The sequence below is a fragment of the Vidua chalybeata genome, chromosome 16, assembly GCF_026979565.1.
Source record: "Vidua chalybeata isolate OUT-0048 chromosome 16, bVidCha1 merged haplotype, whole genome shotgun sequence".
NCBI lineage: Eukaryota > Metazoa > Chordata > Aves > Passeriformes > Viduidae > Vidua > Vidua chalybeata.
In genome coordinates, this window is record NC_071545.1 from 10,441,586 (window position 1) to 10,469,169 (window position 27,584).

The following is a 27,584-nucleotide window of genomic DNA, read 5'->3' on the forward strand; positions in this document are numbered from 1 at the left end:
CTTTGGGAAGAGCTAAAGAGTATTTGTCTGATAAATTAGAATTTAATCAGTTGATTTATTGTTGTTTGTATTAAAGAGTTGTATTAGTCATTTCACTGGGTCTATGCTGAGTCTGTGAAAATGAGTTTATCCAAGAATGGTACTGGAAGGTAATGACTCTGGAGAGAAAGGGAAGGACTAAGATTATACAGCCTTGATTTGTGCCTGCCTGGATCCCATTGAGATGAGAGAAGTTATTCAGACACAAAACAGACTCCTGAATCCTGGCCTGTATGTTTGTGCTGTAAGAAGGAAAGTGATTCTGTGCTCCTTGTAGAGGGTTAGTAAAGACACTCAGGGCTGCAAAATGTTTAATGGAGCTATTCAGTATCTGTGTCAAGGGTACCACTGGAATAATAAATTAATTTCCTTATTTTGTTCCCACTGTAGAAAAGTTCAGTTTCTCTCCTCTATGATGGTACATAGAAGACTAAGGTAGCTGAGAATGGGAGGTTTGGAATATGTGTTGGCACTGTGTTAAGAGTTGTACTGGGGAGCACAGCTCAAGGGGGAACTGCTGGTTGGAGACTGAGAGATTCCCTGTTCCATGACAGATTTTGCTGTAGATTAACTTCAGACAAGTACAGATTTGACTTGATTTTATTTGACTGCCAAAAAAGTAAAAAAATTGGTCTGACCTTCCTTCAACCCAAGTTTGAGCAGGAACCCTCCCTATGTGCCTCTATCCTGGGAATCACAAGAAAATCCTATGAACTTCCAGAGAGCACAAGGCATTTCTGCAAAGGCCAAATACCTCTGTGTCATCTCCCAAATTGCACACAAATCTCTCCACGTTTCTAGTGGATTGCTGGCTGCCTGGGAGAGGCTGGAAAAAGCACAGATAATACTGGCAACTCAGAGGGAAGGTGGTACCAGAGAGCATCTGCTCCAGCACCTGCCCTTCCTGTCCCTGTGCTCTCCCTGGGGGTTTAGATCACCAGTGCATGAGCCCATCCCCTGTATCTGCAGGTTTCATGCATACAGGCACAATTCCTAATCATGTCTTGTCCCACATGCAAAATCAAGAGCCAGGGGGTTCAGGCTGCTTTTGAGCATTTGGCAGAGTCAAGGTTGCACTGCTGGCTTTTCACACAGTGTGTGATGTGCTCCTTCTGCATCTCCTCAGCTGCAGATAATCTCAGCCTTTATCATTGGTATGACATTGTAATTCTGGGAGTGCTAATGAGGTCAAATCAAAATACTGAACAATGCACAGCCTCAGCAAGGTGATGGATGACAATAGAGGGGTAGCCATGTTCCTATGTGGAAGCAATTGCTACCACCCACTAGAACAATAACAGAAAATGATGATGTCTTAATCATTCCCTTGGCTTGATTTGAGGGGCAGCAACACCCTCTTTTCTCACTGCTCTTTGCACTGCATAAACCCCTGGAAGAAGCATTCAGCAGCTGCTTTTCCAGGCAGCACACCTTCCAGGAGCAGCACTGCTGCAATTGTGCTGATTGTGGCTGAACACATTAGAGATTTGGAATAAGGGTGTTTGCAAACATTTGTCTTCACTCTGATAACAGGGAACAAGGAGCCAGATGCTCAGCTAGCATAAATCTTCCTAGCTCCTTTGGCATCTGGTCCCACTGGCCTCTTTCTCCACTTTATGGACTGTGGTTGATGAAGTTCTTGGAGAGGTTTGCAGCATCATTTCTTTATACAGAAATAAGCACACTAGAATGAAATTTTTAAAAATACATAAAATTAAAAAAAACAGGCTTTAAATCTATGAGATTTATGTTTATAGGATCTTTTTAAGGCCCTCGACAGCTTCCATGATGTTTCTTGTGCTTCCCCTTTTCTATAGGGTACCCTTTTTATCCAGGCCTCACAAAGCTGGATGTTCCTTCCCAGGACAGGAGGCTGTAGGTAGCTCAGAGACATTTCTGCTCATCAGGGCTGGCAGACAATTTTTTTCGAAGTAATCTAGAGCCATAAAATGTCATCCTGGTGGCTATTTCTGAGATGAGCTCATTGAAGGAAACCATTGGTGGGTACTCAGGTTGTCTCCATCTGATGTTTCACTTGTTTCTGTGTTATCAGTTCCATGGCTTTTCAAAGCAGCAGAAATTACACTTTTTTTTCCTCATGACTTGATAAGCCTCTTCAGACAAGCAACCTCCTTCACGAGCCCCAGGTAACATGACTATTAGATAGGGCTGAGTGTAGGATTTCAAGCCTGATCCCAAGGAATATTGATAATCCAGAGTTTCCCATCCTGTCTGAGATCTCAAATACTGCAAGCTGCATGGTGTGAGGTACATGGAGAGTATTCTGTAGACATGAGGCCAGTCCCAGGCTCTGCTTGGATTTGATTCACTGGAATTGCCTGGAAAGCTGTTTTTTGCCACAAAAAGTTGTACTCAGTGTCTTCCTAGCTGAATTAATACCTGTTTGAGTGGGATTGCAGCAGATAGCAGAGACCATGCCAGCCCTTCCCTGGCACAGCTGGGCATCTGCTCATGGCAGGGGAGCTCTCCAGACCTTTGGCAGTGACTTCTACAGGGCAGCCACAGCAAAATGTGCTCCCTGGAAAACTGCTGAACACACTGCAGGACTCCTCTGACTGGCCCTGCCCTTTCCCGACCTCCCAATTCCACACTGAATTTATCCAGGGAGGAAGCCAGCTCCAGAAAAGCACAGGCAGAATTTGGAAATGGGGAAATGAGAATCAGCCTTTGGCATCTTTTGTGCTCTGTGTTTGACATTAACTGACAGCTCTTCATCTGGTCATTGACTCAGGCTAGTGGAGCAAATGAGAGAAGTGTAGCAGTCAGGGAAATGTGATAGCAGTAAATAAAGCCTGATCAGCTGCAATTATTTTATTTATCCATGGCTCTGCATCTTCATTTCTGAAATAATTGCCCATAAAGTATTGCAGAAGAAGCCAAATCTATTTATAAATCCTATGGCCCAGTAATAATAATTCCAAATGCATGATAGAAAAAGCACGTATTTGCTAAAACTCCAGGGAAGATTTAATGTATCTGCAATGTATCTTACAGTTAATGTGTAGTTTTATTTAGCTCATAACAGTTCAATCATACAAAATTATTACCATATGGGACAGCAAAATAATAGCAACTTCCCCTCCTCCCATGATTAGTGTATCTAACTGTACTAGTACTGTACATACCACATAATAAAATTTATTTACATGATTGCTGATATCTGCAGTTGCAGCTTTCTGTATGACTTATCAGGTAGAGATGGGTAGAGCCATAAATGTCAAAAGAGTTTTGGCTCACTTGTCCAAAAGGAGCATTTGTAGCTTTGTAGTTTTATTTGGTTCCCCTTTGTTTCTGCTGGCTCGTGGAGTTAAATAGCTGACTCAGCCACAAAACCAATGTGCTATTTTTTTCCTCTCAAGGCTTTATTCTTGAAGAGGGAAATTCTGCTCCAGCAGAGCCAGCATTAGGATTCCTATTGCACACACTGGTGCCAGGATTTTGAGAGAGGTTTTTACAGTTCCTTGTGGAAAAGCCAAATAGGATCAGATAGAAAATTATACCTTGTTATTGGAGTAGTGAGAAAAATGTCCTGTGGTCTGTGTTTAGGAACGACATTTCTCATTCCCATTTTATAGACTGCATTGTACAAATGTGTGCAAGGGGTATTCATTATAAAATCTTTGAGGCTTATTTGTTCCATTCAAAGAAATACTACTGTATCTAGTGAACTCAGTTTTGACTGAACACATAAAAGCCAGTTCTGTTCCAACTTTAGATTTTACTTGATATTTTTAACATCTTCTTTCTTTTCTTCTGATTTTACAAGTCACAATACAGGATTAGAAAGAGCCACATGACTGTTTCTTCCAGTAGATGAAGTTTGCAGTTAAAGTCTTTAATAAAGTAGAGCCAATTAGTCTCAGGGGGATAGCAGGCCAGAAGAGGATTTTGGGGTTGTGAAACCCACTCCCTTTGAATCATGAGCATTCATTAACTGATCAAACACTGCTGACTGTGTTATTTGTGACTCTTGACTCTCACTGTCCCTCCTGAAACTTGCTGCTGTGGAAATTATGCTGCCTATGGGAGCATCTCCATGTTCCTTCAGAGCCCTGACCCATCCCAGTGCCAGCCACAAAACTGGCTGGTAGTCACAGTCTGGGGCAAACTGCTTCTCTACTGGAACAAGCACACCCACCTTTCAGTTCTGTGATGTTCCCGTAGCTATCTCGTGGCTCAAAGACACAGCAGCTGTTAACTGTGCTGAGATCAAGCAGCCAAGGTCACAGAAAAGCTAATACTGTCCCTCAGGGATGTGGTGTGACACCTGGGCATGTGGTTTAGTGGTCAACACCATGTACTGGCTGTTGAGTTGGGAGTTGGGCGTGGCAGTGCTGTGTTAGTGGTTGGACTCAATGATCCTAGGGTCTTTCCCAATTTAAATGAGTATGTGATTCTGTGATTTTTGTTTCAATGGGCAAAGCACAGCTTTTCATTGACTTTTAGATATCATAGTGACAAAGGATTAACAACATTCTTCAAATTTCTCTTTGATTTGCTTTTAGGACTGTTCAACAAATAATGCATCATTTGGTAGGGATATTAAATAGTCCAAACAATGCCCGTAATACAAACAACTGCTAATGGATTTCATTTCCCACTGGTCTATTCCCTTTCTGGAGTTGTGGCTGTTGTACCTGGGAAGTGCAGCCTCCAGGCTTGATTATCATATCAATTAGGGTGGTGTAATCCTTCTGCACTGGTGGCACTGCTTCCAAGCCAGAGGAGTTGAAATGAACTCCAGGATGGAGGCTGCTGAAAGATTGCTTTCCTTATTGCACTGCATCTCATGCTGTTTTGAGGAAATACGTTTTGCCAACCTGTTACATGTGAGCTGGCAGGCATCCAGTATAAACATACTGTTATAAGTCAACATAGCAATTAAATCAAATTGCAATGTTTTCTCTGAGCAGCTAGAGAAGTGAGATGTGCATCCAGTAGCTGCTCTGCTAGAAGCCTTGCAGGATTAGCACTTTGGCACTCTGGAATGTGCTGTATGTAACCCAGCTGATGGTCACTGGTCAAAGTACAACCCAGCCACTGAGGTTTGTCCCTGGGCTAAGCAGTGTTACTGTGCCAGTCACTGCTTCTGTGCAGGGTGGGTTACTGGAGAGCTAAAGTTGAATAAACTGGTTGAAGAGGTTGAAACTGGCAATCCCAGCATTCAGTTTATATAGGAGTATTTTAAAATTGCAAGGAATGCTCTCGTTATATCACGAAGAGGAAGTGCTTTCATTGCTGCTGCAAGGAATAATCAGTAATCAGATATTCTATGGACCTCATCTATGAGATTTGGGGCTTTTTAAGGGCATTCAAATCCTTGCCAGTGAAATCCCTGCTGAAATGTTTACCTGAATGAGACTGATAGGCACATTTGATTGTACTTGTATCAGGAATAAATCTGGAGTTAACTGGATGAATTATATCCTTTGATATTTAAAGTGCATGAGATCTGAATGTGGTCCTAAATAAGGACAGTGGAGGATGCTGTGTAGTATTTTAGCTCTTTAACTTTTGGTATATTATGCATGAACTGTTTTTCTCTTTTATAACTAATCCTGTTCATCAGCTCAGACTTCTTCAGTATTTCAGTGCCAATTGTGTTTCAGGACTCAGCAGTGCCTCTGGTCCAAATCTCATTTATGCAGATTGGAAAATTTGTGGTGACTTCAAGGGGAGCTGGATCAGGATTGAGGCTGACTGATGGCCCTGGACAGCAGTGAAATCCAATCTCTGTCCACCACTGTGCTCTGCATTTCCTCTTGCCACAGCTCAGCAGCTGCTGGTTGGAATATTGATCAAGCCCATCCAGCTCAGGAGCAATTTGTTCTCAAATTCTGCAAACATGTTCATGGAACGACCCCAGAGTCAATGTCTGCAAGCCCAGGTAGCTCAAAGGTTGTCCATTCAGATTAGGGCCTGCAGGGATCTGTGACAGCAGATTTCACCGTGCCAGCAGCCAGGAAGGGAAGATAAACCTCCTTCCCTCTCTGGCAGCAGCTCTGGTGTGCTGTCCCAAGCTGAGCTGCGCTGGATTATCCCCTCCTGGAGCAGGGCAGGATCTGCTCTAAGCCAGGACTAGACAATGTGGGTCCCAGTGGTGGGAGGGACCAGACCTTCCAACAAACCAGGGCTGTTTTGCTGGATATCACCATCTCCATGGGGTTCAGCTCCATCCCACTTCCCAGCACTGGGAAGCTGCCATCCACCACTCATGGTGAATTATCCCCAAAATCCTTCTCTCCTGACTTCCCCATGGCATCTTCAGCTCCTGACAGAGAAGACTTTGCTCTGGAGCTCACAGAAATGCCAACACCACAACCTCTGTCTGGGACTTTTTGCACAGCCTTCCAGCCTCGCATTTTTCCTCAGCTCATTTGTTGGGCTGTTTTTGGCAGATGATAACAGGATGCTCAATATCTATTTTTGTTCTTGTCTTACACCAACACAAATGGGCACAGGTGCTGCCTGTACCTGCCCCTTAACACTGTTTGAAGGGAGACCTGAGTCTGCAGACACATTTTACAGTACAGAATTGTCCCTGCTTGATTAGCTGCCTTCTAGGTACTCATAGAATCTTGCTAATTAGTCTTTGGGAACAAAGACATGCTGGTGTTTATTTTTTCTTTAAAAGCCAGTTATTGCAGCATCTAACTTTTCTTTTTTTGTTTTTTTTTTTTTTTTTTTACATTATCACAGTATATTAGAAAAGAACCATCTTCAGTGTCTGATTTTAATCAAGCCACTTCTTCACTTTAATTTTCTGCATACCAAGAAGCGCGGTCCTGTGGCTTTCTCTTTTAATCAGAGAGGCACTTTAGCTCCTCAGTTCCTTATTTCACACAGTTTACCATGTATCAACGGTGCAGAAAAGCAGAGAGCTGGCATGAAATGTACAGTCTGTAATTTACTGCTGAGTAGCAGGGCTTGGCACACAGGGGACTGGTGGAGCACTGAGGTAAGATGTCCTAGTAAATCTAAGCAAAAAAAAATGTGTCCGCAATGCTTTCAGTGGGATATGCAGATACTGCTACCCTGAAACATTCCATGGGAATTTGTCTCTGTTTCTCTACAATTTATAATCCTTAAACTAGTCTCCAGAGGCTGAAATTCAGGGAGGGGAAAATGATTTGTGCAAGACTTGTGGCGTAAACCACAGGCTGAGGCTGTTTTCTCTCTGGAGCAGCACATGTGGCTTTGTCCTGAGGATGAGTTGCACCATCCTCACCTCACCCTTTGGGAGGAGTTATTTTTGGATGTTTCATGGAGCTAAATTGCTCTTTCTCTGCCCCTGGTCTTTATCTCACACAGAGATAGCTCTGGGGATCGCCACCGCTTTGGAGGAGGCATTTGGGGATTTGGCCACTTGCACCAAGATCTGTTTGAAGTTTGTCAGCTCATTTGAGCCCTCAGCATTTCTACAGGTTTTTGTGTTAGGGCTGCTGGCCATCCAAAGGGGCAGGAGATAAGCAGCAGTGAAATGGATCTGCTGAAACAGCAAGTGTAGGACTGAGGACCCGTGTCCAGCTCCTCCAGAGGTCACCAGTTCAGGCAGCACAGTTCCGTGGTCAGTAACAACGCAAAAATGGTGTGGCATTTAGGACAGACCCACAGCCTGTCTTGCAGGTCGAGACAGGAAGGGTTTGGCAAAGCTTAGGAGAGAGGGCACAGCACAAATCCAAATTACACCCTTGGCATGGTGCTGTGGGTGACTCACTGCTGTAAATCAACACAAAAAGTGTGTTTCAAATAGCCATAATAACTGTTAATAAAATAGATTTAGGGCATGCTGGAAGTTCCTGAGGTTTTTTTTTTTTTTTTTCCTTTTCAGTGTCTAGTTCAATAGTCTTAGTACTTTTCTTCTAATTTATAATTTTTCACCCTGCTGTAGTGCTCTGCATATGGGTAAATAAAAGTGAGAAAGCCTGAAAGACTCATTTGCATGTGAAGAAGTAGCAGAAACACAGAGTAAGTAGCATCTGCAAATGTGTGGGAGCTGGAGAGTAGCGGGGGGACAGCAAAACTGTTGTAAATAGAAGCAGCTTAAAGTGCAGGATTATGTGCTATGGATAATAAAACACCCCAAGCCAGCACATAAGCCAGATACTGTTCTCAGCAGCAGCATCCAACTGATCCTGTTAGCACTTCAAGGCCCTTTTGTAAACCTTGCTAATTGGTAGTCCAAATTCTTCATGCCAGGGTGTTCACCTGGCCAGAGGACACATATGGCTGGCCATGGAGACCTGTAATAGCAGAAATATTGCACACAGACCTCAGCTATACACAGGCTGTGTATGGATTTGAAACTGCTTTAATTAGCTGGCAGCAAGCAGCAAAAGAAATGGAGATGTTAAATAAATCTGTAGGTTTAATGGGAAATCTGGCAATAATTGGTATAATTTTCTTTGGTTTCCAGTATGACTGACTTGTATTTAGTTTGAGTCTATGTCATGATACACTAAAAGGGAATTTTGACCCAGTATATTTGTGTTTTCCTGTATTCTGTGCCTATTTGAATCACCGCTTTAAGATAACCCAGCCAAAATTTTCAAACAAACCTCTTTTTCATCTGATTCTTTAGAGGGTTTATTAGGCAGAAAATCTGATTCTCAGGGCATAAAACCCAGAGATTTTTCAGGCTTTCATGTTGGAAACCCAGGTTTTGTGTCAAGGCCCTGAGTGAGCCCCAGCCAAGAGGAGGGAGAGCAGCACTGTGGTTCTGAGCCAGCTCTGCCTTCTGGGCTGACAATGGCAGACAATTGACAGCAAAATCCTGGTTTTCTCCATAGGATTGAAATGTGGGGCTAGGGGCTGTTGGCAGTAGAAGGATGGGGTGCAGCAAGAAGCGTTTGTGCCAGCCCTGGAAAAGGTGGGGACAGCAGCTTGACCCAGTGCCACCAGGAGGGCTGAGTCTGCTTTTGCCATTGCCCAATTTTCCTATTCCCAGAGCCAGCTCCAATTTTTGTGCAGCCTCTCAGGTACAGGAGCTGGGTAACTGGGATTTTAGCCCAAACCTTGCCCTTTTATGCTCTGCCTGACCCGTGGGGAGCCGTGGGGGTTTCTGCTCCGCTTGTGCTTCCCTTCCAAGAGTCAGGCTTTTGTGCCCAGTGCTATCATGGTGCCTTGAAGTTATCTCGGCCTACTCTGGGTATTTTGGGACAGAAGATGGTTTTTCTGTGCTCCAGTAGCACTCAGGGCACTGATGCTTTGCCTGGAGCATGGCAAAGCTTTCCTGCTGCAGCGTGGAGGGCAGTGCCAGTGCGGAGCGAGCCCGCGGCCCCGGCGCTGCGAGCACAGACAGGCCCTGCTCTGTTAGCAGTCAGTGAGGGGAGATGGATTCTGCAGCATATCCAGGCCACCTATTCAAGTCCAGGTTCTTTTGGCACCCGTGAAATTGTCTGACAACTTGTGAGCGGGCAGCGTGCCACGTGAGCAGATGGGCTGGCTGTCCTGGCAGCCAAGAGCCTGGGATGCTCAGCTGGCAGAGGGGAATGGGAGCTGAGCTCCTCGGTGCTCCTGTCCAAATGCCTGTCCCTCCTGAAGTTACCCTGGGAAGAGCAGGCACAGGGGGTGTCTGGCATGGGCATGGGGTGTTTCACAGCAGAGAGGATGCCCCCACATTCTGCCGTGGGCTCCTGCTACTCCATCACCGAGGACAAGGCAGTTTCTGAAATGCTTTCAGCCTGAGCTTCCATCTGGGGACAGCTGGCACCTGCCACCATCCTGTGTCCTCCAGAGACTCACCTTGAAGGCAACAGCATAGCAATTATTTTTTAACTACCTCTGCTAGGTGGTTTCCTGTGAGAAGTGAATCCTGAGATAAAGGGATTAAAACATCCTCTTCGAGGCTTCAGAAATTGTCACAAGGACTTTTCTCCGGGGAAGGCCTTAATGCTCATCACCCTGAGGGGCAGCTCTCCTCACACAGGCATGCACTGCATGATGATTGACACATCATTAATTAACTGTTATTAATTAACCCCATCATCTGAAGGGATGGGGGAGGAATTCCTCGCAGGGCTGGATCCTGTCATTTCTTTGAACACCGGAGTCCCCTGTTCTGCTGCATTCCCACACCCATCTGGCTTTGGGACTGAAGAAGCTCATAAAGAAGGCAGGACTAATGAACAGCCTTTTACAGGCCCCCATCAGCTGCCTTCATTTCCTGGCAGCCACAGTTCAAACAAGTTTTGCAGGAGAGCAACTATTTGTATCTATTACTCGGCGTTTAGAGGAGGAGGAAAATGGAAAAAAAAAACCAAATTGAAGAATTGGTTGTTGCCTTTCAGACTCCCCTTGTTCCCTGCTGTGTAGGGTGTGATGCTGTGGAGGATAAAGGATCTGTCCCTGATATAACACAGGTTCCACATGTCCCAGGTTGTGCTACATAAGCCCAAAATTAGAACAGGAAGCCAGTCCTGCCTCTCCTTGTTCACTCTGTCGTGATTCCCGCCCTCCCCACGGCTCTCCAACCCCAGACTGTGCTGAAGGGCCGAGCTGCCCCCAGAACAGCAGCACAAGGGACAGTTCTTCTCCTGCTGACTTCAGCTGGGCTTTGCTGCTGTCCTTGAAGACTTTATTTTGCTCTCATCATCTTGAGCCAGCCCATATCTTGTGCCAGTTCTGCCTAGCGACCACTAACAATGTCCCTGTCAGGCAGCAGCATGATTAGAGCTTTATTTCACTAATTTTGTCTGCATTTGCCTTTCAAGGAGCAACAATGCAGCAATTCTGTACTCTAAATGTGGCCTAAGGGCAGAAATTGCCCTGTTTGCCCACAAACACCAGATTCTTGGGGTGATGCCAGTCTCATCAAGACATCAGTGATGCTGATAAGCCAATAATCATAATCACTGATCGTGCAGTGCTGATATTCTGGCAAGGTCCTGTGCCCAGTATTGTTGACCCTACACTTTAGCTGTTCTCTGCTGCATCCTTTGGCAGGAGAGAGACCTCCTCAGTGATCAGAATGGTACCTGGACTGCAGGAGGTGCCCAGACCCCTGTTATTCTCGGCGTGGCTGGCTCCTTTTATTCAGGGTTGTAAATCAGTGCTCATCCCTCAGTTCCAGGCCCAGCAGTATCAATCCTGCCATTTTGTGTCTCTGCAATTGGGAACGGCCTCCTGTTGGTGACATCTGAATCGCATTTTTAACAACAATTTCCTTTGTTATACAACACGATGCCAAAGCAAACAGTGGTGTTGGAGGCTCACTGTCTGGTCTAAATAACACAGACCTTTCAATGGATGAGGACTATGAATAATTTTAATGCAGATCCTGGGTTTGTGTTGTTTACTTGCTTGTTTTTGAAGGATTTTTTTTTTTAATATAATTTTCCCTGGCAATGTAAGCCTGTCACTCTTGCAGTAGGACAGTTTGGAAAAGCTCCCTGATCCCTCTTAGCTAATTGTACTCTTATTATGTTATTGGATTCTCTCATCTTTCCCTTCTCCTAAAAAATGTATTGAATTGCCTGGTATTGCACCAATTCTTTATTGCAATGTCTTCTAGATTTAAAAGCTACATGTATTGAAACTATTTTGGTGTTACCAAAGCTATTTAATATCTGTGAACTTGAGGAATGTATTTTCTGGCACTCAGCAGTGACTCCAAAGCCCCAAAGAATTACACTCAACAGCCCTGAATTTCAAAGCCTGACATCACTGCAAGCAAGGAATACAAATCCATCAACAAGAGCAGGATTTTAATTGCTTTTGAATGACTCTATAGAAATCTAAAATTGCTTTATGGGATGAAAAAAAAATCCCGATTTTTGTCTGTGAAGAGGTTTTAATTCTGGTGAATAAAATAAGTGGTTGCTGGAATAATATAAGATTTTCCTTCTCTGATTGTGTAGCAGTTCCTACAGCCCCTGCCTGCTGGGATTTTATCCTTGAGCAGTGAGACATCAGAGTTCATCAGATATTATATGGCAATTGCCAAGCCAGGAGAGGCCGCTTGGTGGATGGAAGATTTGTGCTTCTATAGCATTCACTGTTAAAAAATGAGACCACCTGCATCCTTTTGCAATGTGACCTTCTCTAGCTGGTGAAATGCTGTGTTTTCTTTGTGATCTGATCTGATTTTAAGGGTAATCAAAAGACCAACAGTTCTTTAAAACCCAATAATACATTGACTCTTCTTTTACAGTTTTACTTTCTTTTTTTTTCCTCTCTTTTATTTTTTTTTTTTTTTAATGAAAGGAATGAAAACCTTTGCAGACATTTCTACATCTGGCTTAGCTTCTAGTTAAATGCATCCTCAGGGAGTGCTGGAAAATATTACTTCTCCTGTTTAGAAGAGAAGTAAATGAGTCATATTTTCCAAAATAGTTTTCAAGGAAGGGATATCAGAAGTTGTTTGTATTTTCCTGTTTAATAGATTTAGTGAACACTTAAAATCTGGTCTGCATCAGGAGAGGAGCAGCATCAGGGTGTGAGTGGTTCCTTTGCTTGGCAGATGGCAAACCCTGCCCAGCTGGCAGGTGCCAGGGCAGAATCCACGGCTGAGCCCCCCAGGGATGGGGCAGCCTGAGGGTCCTTTCCCTGTCCCACCCCTTTCTTGAGGGTCAAATGCTGTGGCCCTCCTGGCCTGCAGAGGAGATAAAATCTGCTCTCTCGACTCATCCCAGCATTTCTGTGTGTGAATCAGCTGGAGGAGTCCCCTTCCCCTCCCTAAAATATTTATAATGTCCAGTGATATCCAGGGCACCCAGACTGGAGACCACAGTGGAGGCTGAGACCCTGAACAAGCCTCAGCCCAGGCCAGGGCACAAAAATTTGCCATATCCCCCATGTCCATCCCAAGCAAATCACTGATTGGCTAAACCTTCTCAAAGGACATCAACAGACATGGCTCAAGTGGGGCCACAGAAGCATCTAATACAGAAATAACATTTCCTTGACCAGGTATGGAAAATATTGCTGAGCTTGTTTCAGGGAAAACAAGACAAGACAATCCAGTATATTATATTTTATTTAGCATTACATTTAGAAAAAGGTGTTTGGTTTCAGCATCTGACATTCCTCCCTGATATTTTCCTGGCATTTGAAGCTTCCTATTGAGGGCCTTTAAATATTTTTAACTATTTTCAGAAACAAAACTAGCCATTATTGTATTTTTGAAAGACAGTAATTTTGTCCTTTCTTGCCTAACTGCCTATCTTAAAAATACTTCTTAAACAATTACTTTTAAAGTGTTTTCCCTTTAAATTGACCATAACAAACCAGACAGATCTCTTCAGGATTAATTTTCCACCTAGCTGAAGAAATTAGCTCTTGCTTTCTCCCTCCCACCTTGAAGCCGTGCTAGGATGGTTACCTGGATACCCTGCCTGTAAAGGATGGATGTGCCGAGGCAATTTAAATAGCCTGATTTGTCATCTAACTGCAGACATCATTAGCAAAACATTATTTGGCTGGAACACTGTAGGCTGAACGTGGATAACTCCTCTGTATTGAGGAAAGATTTAATTTAACCTCCTTGTGACCAAATATTGTCTGTCTTTAATGTGGAGCTGCAGCAAGGCTGATGTGAGGAATACAAGTGGTATCTGGGTGGGAAGTTATTTTCCTGTGGTGTATAACTATTGGGAATTCATTCTGCAGCAGGAGGAGGACAGCTGTTTTTAAATTTGTTGGTTCAGAGTCTACTGGTTGGTTTATTTGGGGGCAAGGAAATAATTTTTGTGACAAGGAGAGGAAGAAAATATGAGCCTGGCTTTTCCTTTTTGCTATGTATCTTTTCTCCTTGTCACAGTCCCCATTTCAATTTATTTCTCTGGTTATGATCTCTGGTTTTAAAATGGCAATTCCATCAGGATGGAAGGATCCTTATGAGCAGGTTTTTAAACACAAGCTGGTGAAGTTACAATGCTGTTTTGAAATATGTGACAGAGTGTACAGCAGAAAATAGTGGTCTCCTCTGAAAAGAGCTGCATGTCAAAAGGCAGAAATTGGCATTGCCTTGGAATCTGACTGTGGAGCATGGTCAGGGATGTAATCTGAGCATAACAATAAGGAACATGTGAAAACAAATCTGAGTTTTAGGAAAAGTGCTTTTTTAGTTCTCAGATCACTTTTTAGTTTAGGATTGAATGTATCATAACCATTTTAAGGCTCTAACTGAAATCAGATAATTTATTGAATTATTGAATCCTGTATTATTTGAACAACTGGTGATCTGTCAGGTTCCACAGACCTGCAGCCTCCCATCGAAGGTAATTCTGCAGCTACAGTTGAATTGCAGAAGCACCACAGTTGCAGAGCTGACAATTATATATTCCTGAACATTCTTCTTAGCAAATCAACTCCCAAATCATGTTCAGAAATCATAGTCTTAAATGAAGCACGGCTGCAAAATATTCTGCTGATCTATGGTGCAAGTCCTTTTCCTTTAGTCATAATTGATGTTACAAAATATTTTATGGCTTCTGTCATTAGTATTCCCAGTTGGTTCAATCTACAATTTATCTCATGCTGTAAAAATGCTAAGAACTTTCTACTGATTAGCAGCAACAGTAGGGCATGTTTCAACATTTATCAACATGGGGTATTTTTGGGTGGGTAAGGAGTCTTTTGTCTTTGAATTATAATGTGTCTAGACATTCTATTTTTGTTACAAATCTAGCAAAATGAAGATGCTTTTCAGGTAGTAATTAAATTCTTTCAGTGACAGAAAGTCTACTGTGCACAAGGCTTCAGGATAATGAATATATTTATTTCCAAGAAATCTAGAGTATTTTCCTTGCCATTTGTAGGACTCAGCATATAAATAATGCAGGCCATGCTGTGCTGATTTTCAGTTCATCCCAGGAAATTATGCCATTAAAAATGCCACAGTTCTTTCAGGCACACACAGACACAGCAGGTAAAGGGAATATTCATGTGATGAACAGTGACAGAAGAAGCATTAGCTAATGCATAACCTTGCAAAGCACCCCTTAGACAATGAAATTGTTTGCAGTAATTATAGTGTGGAATGAGACTGTTGTTTAACTTAACATCACGGCAGCCAAACTGTGATCCATCAAAGTGGCTCTGAATTTGTAACCCAAGGTTAGGACTTGGAAGTGCAAAATAAGGTGAAGGGAAATGAAGAGCTCTGGAGCCTCCCCTGCCACCCCAAACACACACAGTTGATGAGGGTGGTGAAAATGGAACTTCTTTTAAGCAGTTCTGGAAATGTAAGGTCCCCATAAATTCCTCACAGCCTTGCTTTTGTCTGTGAGCATATGTTGCTTTTTGAAATCTGCAATTCCGGTGTTAAAATCTCCCCTCTCCAAAACCAGCCGTGGCTCCTGCAGTGCTCAGAGAGCAAAGATCACTCGGTGTGTGAAAGCAGCATCATGTCTCTGCTCACTAAGGTGAGGGTGGTTTGTGTGTTAGAAAAAGGAAAATTTGCCATCTCCCAATCGTGGGCATTACTTATGCATAAGCAGAGCTTTAGTACGTGTTGCAAATGGAAATCAAGTACATGATGTGCCTGGAAAGAGTTTATCCCACTATTTATGGGCTGATCACATTTGGAGCTAGAACTGGCTTGGTTATTTTTAGTTCAATAACGTTACAGTAGTAGTCACATTGATAAAGAAGCGAGAAAATTCTCCTGCAATTGACAGACCTTTCTCTCTGGATCTCATTTCAAACCTCAGTGTCCCCACACTCCGTGTCCCAGAGGAGAAGCTGACTGCCACATGCCAGGGGCTGCCTGTGTGATTGCAGGTCAAGGAGTCGCAGCTCAGAAAGAGATTTCAACTAAACAAAGCAGCTTTGTGGGTCTTTGTGCCTTTCCTCCTTCCCTCCCAGCTCTAGGCTCTGCTCTGGAGGTGGACCATGACTGTTCTTTGGCACCCCAGGACAGGTTTTCCCATCCCTGTGAGGTGGTGCCCGCGTGGAGTGCATGTGTGTGCCTGGTGGTGTTGGAGAAGATCACTTTTCAGAGCTGGAGTTGGGTGGAACTGGAGCTTTGTGCAGGAGGGAATTCAGCTGGGCACGAGGCTTGCTGTGAAAAGTTTTGGCTGGATCTCTCAGAATAGTTCAGAAAGAAGAAAAATCTCACTGTCTTTGGAAAAAGAAAATGGCCTCAATCTTATTTCTCATCTTCATTTTCATGATAAAAATCAACAATTTCAAGCTAATGGTCTTTGATACGCCCCTAGAAAGAAATTCCAATAATTTTAAAGATGCAGATGTGGTACACAGGTACTTCATTAGCATGAGTCATTGTTCCTTCTTTCTTACAAAGAAAAGGAATTGAAAACCATTAAAAATCATGAAATAATAAGGCAGAAGCATGTAATTTAATATGGTCATCTATTAAAAATGCACATTGTGCATAAATAATCTGACATATCAGCAGGGAATCCACAGCCATCTAACAGCTAAGTTGCTTTGCAGTTGCCATCTGACCTGTAGATAAGTGGAAACAATGTCTTCATTAAGCTTACAGAAGTGAATATTAATCATTCGCAAAACCAGCACTGCAAGATGAAAGGGAAGTCTTGCTATGTCCCTGGGAACTGTGTGCATGGACCTAATTGCAGGATTTACCTATTAAGGTCATGTCAAAAATAGATCTGCTATTTGTCCACGGGGCTTACTGGTCTGCTACAAAGGCAATCAGATTTAGGATGTCATTTAAAGACTTATTGCATGTTCTGGGAAGAAAAGGTGTAGCTGGAAATATGCCCTAAAATACTTGACTTCACTCGTCCTCTTATTTTCTCCTCTGGGTGAAAAGGATTAAGAACAACTGAGTGTTTAATTCTTACAGGATTTTATGAAAACAGTGGGGTTTTGGGTTATTTTGTTTTCACTGTCCCCACTGCTCTGGCCTCTGCCCCTGCCAGAGCTGGGTGGTGGGAGCAGGAGGTGATTCCCTGACATTCCTGGGACACCTTGTGCCATGCTCTTAGACTGCACTGTAGGTATGAAGGTGAAATCCCTAATTTGGAGAATGTGACGGTGTGACATTGTAGAACCAGCATATGGAAATCAAAGGGTAGAGATAATATTTTAAAGAGGTGGCTAAAAAGATATGTGTATATATAAAAAAGTGAAATGTCAAATCTAATCTTTTTTGCCCCTTTGAGTAATTTTCATCGTTTTCCTGGAGGTGAGCAAGGAACCCACTTTGTTTTTGGTTTCCTCTTCCACCTGTTTGAACCAATGAGCTGATTCAGTCCAGAGGTGCTCTGGCTGGCTGTAACTAATCCTGTAATACTTCTCTGACATTCATATTGATGTTGAGCAGTTCTGTCAATACAATCACTGCCTGTGAGCTGCATGGAAAACAGTGCACAGGAAAAAAAAAAAAAAAAAAAGAAAAAAAACCCCAGGTTTAATTCTTGCCAATATTTGTGATAAAATGAAGATCTTCACTCAACTTTATTGGAATTTATTCAGGCATTTGGTAATAGCAGCCTATTGGAGATTGCTTAAGGAGGGACCTGTAATAAAACACAAAAAGATGGCTTGTGTATTCTTTGCTATCTGAGATCTCAGGTCCTGAAAGTGTCACACACCCGGTGTGCTCTAGACAGAGTTGAAATTCCAATATTAATTTAAGATTCTTCAGGTCCTGCTCTTGCTTAATCCGGCATTATCCGCTTGATATTGGCAAGAGCTGTGGAGGATATCATGGGTATATTCAAACTAAATGCTAAAACCAGAGGTTATATCTCCTGTCCCCCTCATCCAGGCGTGGATGAGAACGGGGTGTTTGCTGTCACAGGTGGTTCATTTATTATTTGCTTGAGTCTGCATCTGTTCCACAGTTCTCTGGAGTCAAGGGAGAGCTTTTCCCATGAATTCTCTGCCCTTTACATTTGAGTACATGCAGGTCAGGTCCCAGTTTGAACTGGCTCTGTCTTTCCTGATCTAGTTCACCTTGAACTCATGGGAAACCTTTCACTGAGTAGAAGGAAAGCTGGATCAAACCCAGAGGAAAAACAGTAAGTGCTGCAGGAATGGGACAATGAAGTCCAATGGTAAAAGCACACAATCGCTTTGCTCTGCCATTTACTTATCCACACAGTAGGAAAACTGAAATACAAGTGTCCTTGGCTTTGGGAAAGACCTCATTCTGTCTTTGAAACCAAACGCTGTGGGCTGTGCACACACACAGCTATCACACTGTACATACAGTAGATAAGCTTCACATTTTGTAGACATTTAAACACAGTTAAAAATCCAAGGAGAGGTAACCAGACATTCACTGTTAGAGAAAAGCAGCTGCATGTCATAAATCAGCTCCATAAAAAAAGAAAAAAATCTGGCAACAATATCATTTCACTAAAGCTTTTACTGCACATCTTTTGCATGATTTTCCTCCCCTCTCTTGTCCTCTACTCTTGCCTCTTTTTTTCACATGTTGTTTTTTCTGAGCTCTGCTTTTTTTTATAAACGCTCTTCCACTTTATTGAAATCTCCCCTTACCTTACCAAACATCCTCAGTGTAGATAGACTTTAAATTTTAAATCAGCTGAAATGAATGTCTAAGAGTGGGGCAGGGGAGCACACCTGTTTCACATTGACCACTGGCTCAGCACAGCCAGAGGGAAGAGTTCCCTGTATCTGCCTGCACACACACACACAGATCCCTTTCTTTATCTCCACTCCAGCTCTGAGTGGGTGCGTTTTTGTAACCCACCAAGCGTGAATATTGGTCTGCACCTCGAGCATGGGAGTTCACCGAATGATTGCACTTGATGGGAGATGTTTATATAAAACAGTGATTGCCCTGAGCAGCCAAGCCAGCCACAGCCTTCCCTCCCTTGCAGTGCCATGGAGATCTTCCCCTAACATCCTTTTGCTCTTTATCTTTTCATATGGAATATTTTTCAGAGATTTCAGTAGGTCTATTTTTATTTATAGAAGAGAAGCAGTTTAGGCCAATACTGAGCCCTTTTGAAATCCTGCATCCACTGTCATTTTAAGTGATTCTCCTCCAAAGCTGCACCTCCATTTTTTCCCTAAAATGCTGTGTCTATAACTGGGATAAAAGGAGGAGAGGAATGATTCTCTGTGGCAACCAGGGACTATATTTGCAGCTCCCCAGGCAGCAGGGCCCACATGGAGGCCAGGAGGTTAAAATCCTCCTTCTCAGTGGAGGTGGAGAAGAGGGAAGAGATGCTAATATAGCTTGATTTTCCCCTGGGAATAACCCAGTGACTCCCTGTGGGCTGCAGAGCATGAACCCACCCTTCATGCAGACGGTTGTAAGCTTAAAGGACCCTGATGTGCAATTTCCAGTGTAATTTGTGACTCATGTGGTGCCCTTAATATAAAGTGTGGATTAGCAGGGAAGGTTTCCAGCCTGGAAAAGGAGAAGTTTAGAGAGAAAGGAAAGGGTTTTTTTTTTTTATAGGTTTGTAAAACAGCACGATTATTCTGTGAAAAGGCTACTAAAAAAGCTTCCAACCTAGTACTCTCTTCCTCATGCAATAAATGAACAACCAAGGCTGAGAAAGATAGAGTTAACTAACTCAAATTTAGCTAGGAAGTGAAACATTTAGGTTAAAACCAAGATGATCCAGGGCTGCGTTCTACTTGAAAATTAAGGCATCCTCTGACTGAGGCTGAGGAATGAATGCTGTTCCCAAGTTGTTGAGAGGTTTAGGAGCACCCAGGAGTATTTGCACTTGTAAGTCACCTTGGCAGCCTGCAGGCAGTAAGTAACTCCCTGAGAAATGCTCAGAGTGGTGGTATCAGCACATTCCCAAACATGGAACCCTCTGCAGATGGAAACAATCCAGGTGGTAGATGTGTGGGTGAGGGGAAACCAGCCTGATCACCTGCAGGGCTTTGCAATGGGATGGGGCCAGTGCCAGAACTCAGCTGGGGGATGGCCAGCAGCAAAGTGCTGTTCCATATTCCTTGTCTAGGCAAAATTCTGGCTGGGAAGAGAACACATGAGAAAATGAAGGGTTACCCATGAACTGCAGAACCAGCTTAGGGCAAAGAATAAGTTGGGCACTCTTCACAGAGATTGTGTTTGCTGGCAGAAGTGGTAATGAGGCAGGAGTTAAAATAAAATAAACGAGGAAACAGAGAGGTTGCATAGTTTGCTTTATTAGAGCAATGAAATAACCACACCATATCAAAGCAGTTCCCTTTTCTTTTGTAACCATGAAGCAGTCTGAGGCAGGCAATTACACCTCCTTTCCAGCTCAGAGAGGCACATCACCCTTTGCCACAAGTTAAGGAATGTTAACAGCAGCAGGAAGGCGAGTTCAGGGGTGTGTGTGCTTTACTGGGAAATCACACCTCCGAGGAATTGGAATCAGTCCTGGGGAGCAATTATCTCACAGGAACCACATGCCTGCTGTCCTCAGTGGCAGAATTATGGAAGAGTCTCAGGATCTGGGATTGAAGCAAGCTTGAAAAGCAAAACTTGTGGTTGTCTGGGTGAAAGTCCCCTCTGATGGGCAGAAGGATGGGGCACCAGTGCATCCTCTGGCCCCTCTCTGGAGCATTCTCAGGGGAAATGATGCGTGGGGGCTGGGGCTGAGCTGTCTGCTGCCACTCAGAAGGTCTGGGGTTTGCAGGAGGAGGTTGCACAAGATGCTCTGATCCCCTATTCCTCATTTTGTACTGAAATTTTGATATGCATAGCTGGTAAAGCAGCTCTACAAATAGAATTTCATGCTCTTAAAATATTGGTCCACACACTGTGTAGGCTCTGTCCCATTAATGATTTTGATGGTAGTTATTTGTCCGAAGTCTTGGGCACTCAGTGCACTGCATTTTCCAGCAGCTCTTGAATGGTAAACTGGAAATATAAAGCCAAAAGTGTTTGAAATTCTGCATGGGCAGGTGGGATGGGAGGAGGGAGCATGATCTTAGTTACTGGTTCTGGTTACTGCTTCTGGGTCCTTGGGACAGCACAGCTCTCCTATACAAATCAGATATAGAGGACAGCCATGACACAAAACACTGAAATCTCAAAGGATTTTTCACTTTTATAGCTGGAGCCTGAGCATCCTTTTATTTATTCTTCTGAGCCATAGGTTTTATTCCTGTTACATGATTTTAACAACTGTAACACTTCATGAATGAGAGAGGGAGGCACAGGGTGCAGAAATTCAAACTTCCCCCTACAAATTGGAAGAGACAGCATGGTCCAAATATGCTGAATAGAGAGTGCAAACACTGTAGTGCTTCTAGAGGTGTCAATACAAAGTTCAGACTAATTTTGTCCTGGAGAGGAGAACATTGGGTCTGTACATTGTGTTTCGTACTGCCCTGCGGCCCCTCAGCACATTCCTCCACCTGGCACAGCTCAAAAGGCATTTCAGGAGCACAAGAGCTCACAAAAGTTGTCTGAGCCTTTCTAGATCTCTTTGTATTTGCCTGTGTGGGGCAGGAGACACACTGAAAGGCAGGATTTGAGCCTCATTTCACTTACAAGGAGTCTTGCAGGCCTCAGGGTCAGCCTGAAAGGTGACATTTGGGACCTACCAAAGCCCATGGCCAAACTGACTTGTGCTTTTGGCAGAATGCTTTTTGGAAAATGATTTTTTTTCCCAAAGGAGTTGTTGTCATGGGTGGAAAGAAGAAGGAGAAGGAGCAGTTGTGAGTCTGGCAGTGGCCAGGCTGAGTGGCCAGAGCTGCTGCAGGGATCTGGTGCTGATCACGGGCTCGTTCCTGCAAAGTGCTGAGCACAAAACAGCTCCGAGGAAGGATTAAGTCTGTGCTTGACTGTCAAGGACACACATAGTTCACTGGCTATATGTGTGCCCAAAGTTAAGCATGTGCTTAATGAGGCTCGAGCGCTTCGCTCAGGGCAGAGCTGAATCCTTAATAGCTCCATGTTTTTGCAGCTTTTTGCTGAAAAACGGGGCTAATATTTTCCTGCTTCCTGGGAGATTTTGAGGACAAACTCACTAGAATTCGTGGTTCTCACAATGTTAGCAAGGAAACTTGTGAATAAAAAGGAAGAAATTATGTATCACTACATCAGAGTCACAGTAATTACTTTTTCCAACCTATAAACCTATTGTGAACCCAGGAATTTCAATGGGCACATACATCACGTACAGTGAGAAGAAAAAAATCCAAAAAGCTCAAAGAAATTTGAGCTCTGCTATGCCTCTAATATGTTTAATGTTATTGTTCCATTAAATCCCTACCCTTAATGACCCCAGACATATTAAATAACATTCTCAGGGCTGAAGAAATGCTTCAGACTTCTAATTTTACACATATTTTTCCCTCCTGTGCTCTCAGACCTCTAGAAGTGGTCTGAGGTCCACTGTGAAAAAGCTCTGTAGAAAATACTCTGCAGTCTTTTTCCTGAAGGGAGGCTGCAGGTAACTGGGCTCACATGGAGCTCTGTTTGCTCTTGACAGTTTTTCAAAAATAGTTTTTGCAGCTGTATCATTTTTCATGTTTGCAATTTGTGGCGAGCAGACAATGTACAGTGGAGCCTCAAAGGGATAAAACAAGGGGAAAGATGACAGATATCATGGGCTTGGCACGGCAAACATGCTCACGCCACTTGCTTAAGAGCACAAAGGAATCTAAGCCATGCAGGGACAGAAAATATTCATGGTGATAGAATTTCTTAATGAAGATGTCTTTAAAAAGACACAAAATATCACTGCAACACCTCATTAATGACATCTCCTGCTTTTTAATTGCTGTGAGGCTTTTTTCTCCCTACTGTGACAACAGCATTGACCACGTTAACATTGGCACTGGGAACTCTTCTGTTGTGCTGTCAAGTACCTTTTAATCTTTCAATTCTTGTATGTCAAGTCAGGTTTCTACCTCCAGGATGAACCAAACCTTATTTCTGGGTCAAGAATTTTGTTTTATCTGCAGAGTAAATTAGTGACAGGAGCTTCCCAGAGCTTGCCTTTCCTTTCATACCATGACTCATTTGTTTTTCTGTGCAAGCCCTGCTTGTTCTGGATGATGGAAAAACATTTCTACCCAACGAGCACTGCCACTTAGCCACTGTGGCATCAGTGTTCATCTGCTCTCTACATTCCTTCTTCCCACCAGCATCTCAAGGAGGGAGACAAAGATGAGTTTGCAGCAAGTCCCACCTTTGCAGCCCTGTAATTTCTGGGGGTGTGTGCTGCCTCCTGTGCAATGCACTCCAGTATGGATTGTAACCCTCCTGCTGAGCTCCCTGGGCAGAGGGAGCCTTGTCTGAACCTGAGCTTCTGATTTTGGAAATGCACCCTTCAGTCCCCACTGCTGGCCATAAAGCAGCTGTGCAGGTCAATGCTTACAGCAGAAGCAGCCCTGCAGTGGTTGTGAAAAGCAGCTTTATTTCCCTTACCCCAGCATCCAGGGGGGGCTGCTTTTCCATAATAACTGAGATCGGCCCCATAATACTGGAAAAACTCATCTTACCTCAAATGTTTTTTAACCTTGTGTGCTTCCCAACACTATGCCTGCCTTTTAAATTTAAAGATTCCTTAAAGAAAGGCAAAAAAGCACCTCACTAGTGATTGCAGGGTGCAGGGGAAATACAGGCAAATGTTGCAAAGCATTATCCTACTTGTCTGGTCACATCATGTCCAAACCACAGCAGGCAGTGTTAGATATTGCTGTATGTGCTGGATTATACATTAAATGCCTCTCTGTACATCCATCTGGAGCTGGGTAACACTGGAGCTCATCTCTCTGGTTTTGTAGGGCTTACCTGCTCTGTAAAGCATTTCACTAACGTGGCTTTCTTTACAGCCACCTCCTAAATAATAACAACAAGAAGAATAAGAATAAATAAGAATAGGAAGGAATAAGAATCACACCAGCCTGTGAATCTGAGCTCTGACCAGGCTGAGCTCAGCACCCAGCTCACCCCATCCTCTCAGCCACATTCCCAGGGGACAGGGAGGGGACCAGTGGCTGTCACACCAAAAAGCACGGGTGGGGAACACATCCTGACAAATGTGCTTACACTAATAGATTTTTTTTCCATTTGCTTTTCCCGTGGTGACAGTCAGCTACTTACTGGGCAGAGCTGGAAGTGATATTCTGAATTGCTGAAGGAAATTTTCCCAGGTGATCAAACTCTTATGTGTTTTGTGCTGATCAAAGATTCTCTTCATGTCTTATGCATTTGAAAGCACAAAAGAATGAATGAAAAAAGAGCTATTCTTCTGGGCTGGTAGACAATGAAATGATGATTGGTGAGATTATGTCTTGACTTTACTGTCAGCACAATGTCAGTAAAGGCAGCAGTATGGAGAAGGTGCATTTTAAGATATTAATACCACTAAAAGAAATGGAAAAGCCCCCAGAAAGAGGAAAATGTCTGGGTGTATTATTATTTTTATAGTTTAGTGGAGAATAAAATGAATTTTTCATATTCTTGGATCATATTATTTGCCGTGATTATTCATCCCTTCATATCATATCTGCTTGTGTAGGCAGGAGTGGTAACTCAATGTTTGCTCAGGTGAAAATCTGCTTTTATATATATATACATATACATGTGTATATATATATATGTATGTAGACACCTAGTGCACGGGATGGCAGGAACCTTCCACTGGTGCTGCTCCTAGCAAGGGACTGACTTTTCACAACCTTTTCACAAATGCCCTGACCTGTGTAGAGGAATTAGAGGTTGCTTCTTTGTCTTCTAAGAACAGTGCTAGTTTTAATTGCAAAGCCTAAAATAGGCTTCCAGGACTCTGGGTTGGTTGGATTTTTAATGAGTTAAAAATAAATTAATTGTGCTTAGTAAAGGAGGGGCTTCTTGAGCTGAGGAATCTGCAATCTCAGGGTGTCAAGGCTTCATTCCCAGCTCTTGGCCTGGGGATGATCTTTTCAGGAATGGGAGCCAGTTGTTCTGGTGTGTTTGTCACATGTATCCCCCCTCAGAAAGGCACTCACATCAGTTGCAGCAGGTGTTTTCAGGATGGTTTTTCCTTGATCCTGGAATGAGGGGAAAGAGCAAGGCTGGAAATAAGCAGGGGAGGAAGGCCAGCACAGTAGGACAAGAGGGCTGTAGCTGTGTGATCACAAAAGTACATTTTGAAGATCACATTAGAGCAACGTCTGTCAAGAATGGTTTAGTTCTAGCTGATCTCACCCTGGGGCCAGGGGATGGGCTAGGTGACCTCCTGAGCCTCCTTTTGCTCTTCCACAGGAAAGAGAAAGAAAACCCACCCCAATACACTGTATCCCTGTGGATTTTCTCTCCATCTTCCCCCCACTGTCCTTCTGTGCAGGGTAACAAGAGATTTATATATACAAATGTGCTTTCAGAGGCTTACTGTTATTCTCTGCATAAGTTTATGGTTTATATTAAGCTAACTGGTCCTTGAGCATGTGCTGTTGTCAAGCTTTCTCCGTCTGCTCAGGAGAAAAGCACTCGGGGGCTGGCACACAAGAGCATGATCTGGGTATTTATCCTTTTGGCAGTTTGCTAATTATTCCTATTGCTATCACATCCCTGTGTGAATTTCTGTCTCTCTGCCACAGTAAATATTCTCTCATTTTTTCAAGCTGCAGAGCTGCTACTTAAACTGGAGAAGCCTGAATATCCTGCAGGGGCCCATATTGTCATTTGGTTGATAGCAGTGAAACGGGCCAAACATCCTTTCTGTACCACTCAAATTGCATGTCTTTGCATTCCTGCGTTGGCCACTCATTTTCTGGCCCATATTCTGCTCTTGTAAACAGCTCCTATCATCCCTGGGAGTGCTCTTTGTAGCACAATGCTTTGATAAAGCCAGAGCCATCAGCTGCCAAGGCTCCATAAGGAGTCAGAAATAGGCACCAGATATCTCTGCTACTGTAGATGTAGCTGCATTAACCGTATCATTTCTCGTCCTAAGGACTTACTAAGCCATTAAAATGTATTATAAAATTAAATGGCATTTTTCCCACCTGTTCTAACTGGTGCCAAGTGCATTGAAAACCCTCCCAGATGATACAACTCTGCATGCAAAATCTCAGTACCCTCCTAAGGACTGCAGCTGCCTCAGAGACACCTTTTTTTTTTTTTTTTTCCCATGGGCTGCCTCCTTTACTTAGAATAATAAGCTTTAGATGATCTCAGGGCACTCTAGATCCCCCTGCTGCACAATCCAGTTTGACATAAGCGTTGCATGGAGGGGAGGGAGGGAGAAAATCTTGCAAGCAGACACTGGACTTTCAGTCTGAGTTTCCTATTAGTACAAAGAAGAAATTGATCAGTGGGGGCTTGGGAGATTTCATGCCTGTCTGTGTTGGAAGAAAGGCTCTCTGGAATTGATGGAGCATCTGTGCTTCAGTGGTGTGCTGGATCAAGGGGCTGCTTGTGGAGCTTCCAAATGCAAAAACTTCCCAAGTCCATTCCAGGCCATAAAATCATTGAAACGGCAGCAAACTGCTGAGTGGCCACCTTTTAGTCTTGCAGTAACTATCCTTTTAGTCTGGTATTAGCTATATTTTATCATTTAGGTAACACTGTGTATGAGCTGTTAAGCCTGCAACTGGGCTTCAGGACAGGTATTTAAACACCTTAAATGCTCCTCAGCATGAGAGGAAAGCTGCTTTCCAAAGGAGAAGAATAGCAACCTATAGCTGTGGGTGGACCCAGTTAATCTCCTGTTATCTGTTCCAATAGCCAAATGATGCTTTTATCAGTGCTAGTCCTGTCCCTGCCAATGCAATTACAAAGCCTCACTGCTTTATATCTTTTAGTGAGTTTGCTGCTGTCCAATTCCCCTGGCTGGGTCAGGCAGGGGCTCTGTCTGCAAAATGGCCTGAACCAACTAAACCTGCTCCCTGCTGCAGCAAAGCTCCTTGTCGTGCTCCCTAATCATCCCTAATCCCAGCGGCTGATTCCCCTGATTATGTGTCAGAACACGAGGGTAGCCTGTTTAAAAGGAGCTGTTTTCCAGCCAGCAGCACATCCTCTCCTCAGTTCAGGGACGTGGGTCTGACACAAGAGGTGTCTCCGAGATGTCTTTGGACTGCAGCATGGGGAGGCAGCATGTGTCTGTCAGGATAACACTTAGCTCACTTTGGGCTCTTTGCCCTATTTTTTAGCTTTCTGGCTGCTGTACAGATAATAGAACCCCTCCAGAGCAGAGGAAGTCTGGCACTGAGCAGGATTCTTTCGAGTAATGCATGGCCCTGGTGGGTGTTGATCCTGGTAGTTTAGGCAGGTGTATGCTAATGATCCTGGAAACTAAATACAGATTTCCATGGTAAAGGTTTAGTTTTTATAATACTGATTTCTGAAATACCAGAGTGTCTGCAGAGACTTCAGTTGCCCTGTGGTGATTCGGTTCATGAACAGCAAAAAGAAAACTCCTCAGAAGTTATTAATGTTGAGGCTGGAGGACTGAGTAATTGACAAAAAGAAAAAAAAAAATACAGAAACATTGAAGAGAAGCTTGAGACTTTGCAACTATTTCTGAACACAAACCATTATGTTGATTTATCCAAATACTACTGAACACCAAACCAGGTCCCAGCCATAGCTAGAAAGGAGCTGACTCACCAGATTTATTCATGACTGTTCATTTATCAGAGCAGCTTTCTCTCTTCTGTTTTGTAAGCATGAC

The 27,584-nt window shown here is 43.5% G+C and overlaps 1 protein-coding gene across 2 annotated transcripts in view; it reads left to right on the plus strand.

Moving 5' to 3' along the window:
• The window catches only part of FAM20C (FAM20C golgi associated secretory pathway kinase), a 57,178-nt gene that overhangs the window by 12,515 nt on the left and 17,079 nt on the right, over nt 1-27,584 (plus strand). The gene's annotated exons all lie outside the window — the stretch shown is intronic.